The sequence below is a fragment of the Wyeomyia smithii genome, chromosome 1 (assembly GCF_029784165.1).
Source record: "Wyeomyia smithii strain HCP4-BCI-WySm-NY-G18 chromosome 1, ASM2978416v1, whole genome shotgun sequence".
NCBI classification, from domain to species: domain Eukaryota; kingdom Metazoa; phylum Arthropoda; class Insecta; order Diptera; family Culicidae; genus Wyeomyia; species Wyeomyia smithii.
The window spans coordinates 57,531,550-57,537,465 of record NC_073694.1 but is presented as its reverse complement, the minus strand read 5'-3'; positions in this window follow the sequence as shown (position 1 = coordinate 57,537,465).

Genomic DNA, 5,916 nt, shown 5'->3' with positions numbered 1-5,916 from the left:
CTTCACGAGAGCGCACGTCATGGAAATGTCAGATTAAGTTTCGCTGTTCAACTGTACGGTGGCGCTGGCGTTATATTTTGTTAACGATTTTTAGAACAATGAATACTCCACACCACAAAAAATATGCATATGTTACTGCATGCTTACTGTCGATTCGAATATTTAGTGTCTCTTTTTGCTGTATAATCTGTAAATTCCACTCAAAATCAGCATTTTCATTTGATCTCGCTTCCTCATCGTGCATCGCAGTCGGCTTTCGCACGTGAATGTGAAACAACCGTTGCCTCTCAAACAAAGAAAGGGATGGTCATTCGACACTCGCGCATCAAAGAGATTTACATTTCAAAATACGTTTGAGGAAAAAAAACGTCGTGGTGGCAGTGCTCGTTTGACATGTTCGTTCAAGAATGTTTTAAGACAGCGAGCAGTAAAAAGTGGTTCTACCGTGACCATTTCGAAGCCTGTCAATAACTATAAAATCTGCCTAATAACTAGTACAGGAAAAAGTCACGACTGTATGGGCTATCGTTCAACCATATGGATTGTCATCCGTTTATGATTATACAGGTCGGACTCGATTAACCGGAGTTTTGAAAAACATTTCGCTCCGGATAATCGAATCCTCCGGATAATCGAGCCATTTTTAATTTTTTAATTTTTAATATCTCTCATTTAGAACAGTGAGTTTTCTATTACAGTATGTTGTAAACAATACATGTGCCGACGAAATAAATTAAAAAGGTCTTTAGACTGTTTGTTGGCGTTTGTTATACATACATACATAATAATAAATTATGTTATATTGATTATCTCGAAAATGTAAAAACCAAATAAAATAAATCAAAACTACCATTAGAAAGGCAGCTTTTGCTTCGAGAGATTAAAGGAAATATTTTCTAGAAAAGAAATCTAGAATTTGATTTGATTTAGGTACCCGTATAAACAAATACCATACACGAATTGTTTCCCGTATACTATCTTAACCATTTATAAAACAGTCACATAACCATTTACATACCATATCAGCTTCAGTTTTGACCATCTAGTTTATAGTAAACTGAGAAATAACCATTTGGTGAACTAGGCATTAGGTATGGTTACCATTCAGAAACAGCGATTTTCCCGAACATATTTTTTTCGATATTATACTATATATATGGTAAACTAATAATCCAAAATTTTGTACTAAAACTATTCTTCAAATAGTATGAATATGTTATTTTGCAGTAGTTTCCAGTTGTTCAGGTATCATTTCATGAATGGTATATTTATATTGATTGATATTCTGATAACCGTTCGTGGAATAGTCGTGATATTGTTTTGAATATAAAAAAATCATGTTTTTGTTTTTCAGCTGCAGATATCATCACTTGCCAACCATCTTGCACATTTCTTTTTGTGACTGGTCATATTTGTATTCTTCCAGGCTGCGAGGGGCGCTGTTTTGCATTTGTCGTCGTGCAATGTGGACTTCAACATCGTTCTGCTCGGAGATACTGGATAGAAAAAAGGATTGTATAAATACTAAAGCCGAAAGATTTGTGACCAGTTTGATTACCTTTCATTATAGTTTGACAAACACCTGCGACTACACCGTTTACTGGATCTCTTCGTTTTTCGATGGAGCTTCAACCGTTGAAGGTAGCGAACCTATACATTAGAGAAATGACAAGACACTCACCGTTAAGGCAACTGTCAACATCAAAACGGATAACGGCAATGCAAAATTATACAGATCGCCCGTTTTGATGTTGACAGCTGCCTTAACGGTGAGTGTCTCGGCGTCTCTCTGGTGTATAGGCTGACTAGTTGAAGGTGTGGCGGACAAACAGTGCCCACTATCCTATTTGGGGATACTGAATATAAATAGTTTAAGTCACTCAGTTTAGTACAGTAATAACTGATGAGGGACATTATCACGAACAGTTACCATACTACATTAAGTCAAAAACATCATATCAAGAAGACTGGCATCTTTGGATCGATCCCATACAAATGACAAGCGTCAAATCAAACAGCGCACTCCCTCTATTAAAGGTGGAGGTTTGCATCGCTGCGAAGACAGAGTGGGCGTATGTGGTGGTCCAACCTGTGCGTTCGGCTCGCATTCGCATCGCCAGCACGCACACTAGCATGCATCAGTGCCACTTTTACTCGAAAGACTGCGCTGCTAAAACTGTCGCTCAATCCCAGGCAGAGTTCCCAGTCTTCTTGATATGATGTTTTTGATTAAGTACAGTTAAAATCCTTACCGCTTCAGCAATGGTTTTTGATTATGCGGGACACCATAAAAAATAAGCATATGTTACTTCATGCTTACTGTCGATTCGAATGTTTAATGTCTCTTTTTGCTGTATAATCTGTAAATTCCACTCAATCAATGATTTTCAACATTTAAAAAAAACGAGAATGGACATTGTTTTTTATTGTAATTATAAAAAAACATGTTATTTTTTACTGTGAACTTCCCACCCGTAGAATCAATAACCAGGCTTCGAAACGGTCAGCATTTTCATTTGGTCTCGCTTCCTCATCGTGCATCGCGGTCGGTTTTCGCTCGTAAATGTATAAAAACTGTCGCCTTTCAAACAAAGAAAGGGATGGTCATTCGACACTCGGCCATCAAAGAGATTCACATTTCCGAAATATTCGCGCCCAACGTGCGTAATTCTCATTTCTAGAAAAAATGTCAAATTCGTTTGAGGAAAAATACCACGTGGTGGCGGTGCTCGTTTGACATGCTCGTTCAAGGATGTATTAAGACAGCGAGCAGTAAAAAGAGGTTCTACCGTGACCATTCCGAAGCCTGTCAATTACTATAAAATCTGCTTAATAACTAGTTCGGGATAAAGTCACGACTGTATGGGCTATCGTTCAACCATATGGATTGTCATCCGTTTATGATTATATATTATGCGGGTAGTCATTACCATATTTAAACAACGTTTTTTTGTTGTTGAGTCTACCACCGACAATAAATTTATCATGAAAAACATTGTCATTGTCTTGTAAATGAAAAAAATGCCTGAAAATTTGCAACCCCCCTTTTCCGTGGTAAAAATTAAAAAAACATATTTTTGTTGTTTTGGACGATGATATTTGATGTATTTACAATAAACAGTAATGCTAAAATACAATAAACAGTAATGCTAAATGTTAGTGGTATGACTATGTACAATAGGGTGGGGAAAAATGATAGATTTTCCAGAACCAAGTTTTTTTGGTTCCTTTTGGGGCCCCCTAAACTTACCGGGAGTCGATTGGTTTTGTCTCCGCTTGGCGCATTGCATTAAAAATTTGTATGAAAATTTATATGGGAAAACCCACTTTTTAGCATTTACCTTTCTAGAAAGCTCAATAATGCTGTAATAATGCACTACATTATGTTAAAGTATAGTATTTCAAATGCCTAACAACTTTGCAGAAGACACTGAAGAGCTAGGATGTCCCTAAAAAGAGCAATAGCTGTTCAAAGTTGAGTATGTCGATTTAAATGCAGAAAATCTTGTTCTCTGCCAACATTACCAATGCACCGGTGTCAGTAGGATTCCCATCAGAAGTAACCTGTCGTAACGAGTTCATACACTCAACTGGATCAAGCAAACAAATTTAGGTAAATATTCTAGGCGTAGGTAGAGTCTACAACGTGTTTCAGAGGTTACTTCAGATGAAAATCTGACTGACGCCGGTACACTGGCAGTGTTGGCAGAAAAAATGATTTGCAACATAAATTTCGACATACTCAATTTTGAACAGCTCTAGTATTTTTTTGGGACACCCTAGCTCTTAAGTGTCTTCGGCCAAGTTGTTAGGCATAAAAAAACCTACCATCTGAGTCATGAAACCTATGGTTTGGGTAAGCTGACCAACTCCTGAGTGAAAAAAATCCGGACCATTTCGTCAATACTCAACCTTATTGGATAGTCAGTTAATAAAACCCAAACTTTTGTCAAACGTTATACCTTTTATTTAAAGTTTTATGAAAACAGAATAAAAATTAGAGATTAAAACCTGTTTTTAAAATGTAATAGTTTTTTCATCTTGCCGGAATGTATACTTTTCTTGCGATGCAATTTTCTTCAATAAATTCGGTTGGGTCTTTGATGCTTGCTAGTAAGAATGTGTTTTTTGATAGCTGACTTTCCATCAGAGGCTATGTTGATTCGCGCACTATAAATTGTACACTCAATATCACAATCTGTGCTTCCTTTTTTCAGGAAAGGAAATTCTTTCTTCAGGTGGTCGTTAAATGAACATTTTCTTCTGGCTCTTTACATAAAAATTTGCAATTTTCTAAACGCCTCAGGAACCAAAACGTTACTTTTTTTTCTTCTTCTGAAAACGCAAGTGGTGATTCGATGTTCGTAAACTGAACGAATGTCAACATTAAACTTGAAAGGAACCTATAGAGTTCTCCAAGCGAAAACACACAAACACTACGACACGGCCCGCTTTACACTGTATATTGAAATTTGTGAGAGTGTGAATCAAACTCGGTAGTTTTTTATGCTCTCTTTCAGATGACAGTTCTCACAGGTGACAAAAAATTCTTACAGCTAACAAAAAATAAATCTCGCGTAATTTTTCAAATAGACCAATCTAACATTCGCATCGAACTGAGAGAATCAACTTTGAATGTTTTCTCTCAATATTATAAATCCTATTTGAGAACGAAACAGTATTCATTCAAGTGGATACTGTTAAACGGTACCTTAAACTAATGTTCAACGTTACTATCTTGCAGATTCTAATTTTTTTTTAAACAAACGAATTCTCAGCAAAAATAAACTATGCAACGTTTTGCTTCTTTCAGAGGTAAATACGTCGTTTCATAAGTCATAATGTCAGGTAGCGCTTTACATGCGTCTGAGCGTAACGGTATGTAATTAGCTGGTGTGTTATTTACGTCAAAATGTTGTGTCATATTGAAAATCATGATGTCATATACGTCATTGTAATTACATCGTTTAGTCAATGTCGTTCAAATTTTCGGATGCATGCAAGCCCCATCAAGTGCCCGGAATGTCCCTGGCGCGTGTGCTGCACACAGCAAGGAGCATCGGCTGAAACATTCGGATATTGTGACCAATTCGTAAAAGTTGTTCGCATGATTATCTAATTCAGGTGAATTGATTTTAATTTCTTTTTATCAGATGCCGTCACTGTACTGAAAAGTTTAAATATTGTGTATGTTTCTCGAAGCACGGGCGGACGTACAGCAAGGAGATGCAAACAACACGAGCCGAAGACGGCCACCAACTGAATAATGAACTTAAGAAGGAATCTACCGATAATGTTTATTGAAATTTGGATTTAACACAAACAAGCTATTTCAAGCTTCGGTCTTTTGTCGGTATTTTGCCTAACGCTACTAAGTCAGGTTTTTTTTAATGAATGCAACGTATTTAAAGATAGAACAGCTGTATTGTGTGAATACAATTATATTTATACCTAATCTTAAATAGAAATAGATGAATAGATCATGGGACTGCAAATCCAGAATGATGCACTGCACTTTCCTTCTGTGCTCACGTGCTATTTTCCGGTCTTCTTCTTGGTCTTTCCGAACATACACAATCAATGCAGTCAAATTTCCAGAGGTTTCCATCCACACAAAACAGGAGAGCTATAGGTATAGCAGCAGCAGCCCGCGATTTTTGGGGATATAATAAACTAGCTATTATACTAGATGCAGGCCTTATCACTAGACAACTACGAAAAACCGGAAAGACAGAAAACATTGAAGACGGCAGCTCAAAACAGAAAAATTATTTAGCTTTTGAAGCACTTTAGCACCATGAACTTAAAAATATTTGCATTCACCTCCTCCACAGGTTGCTACGATCTTCTAGAAAATATTATAAGATCACAAAGTACCGGAAAGTTTTTCTGTTTAAATATCGGTGAGTTACTACC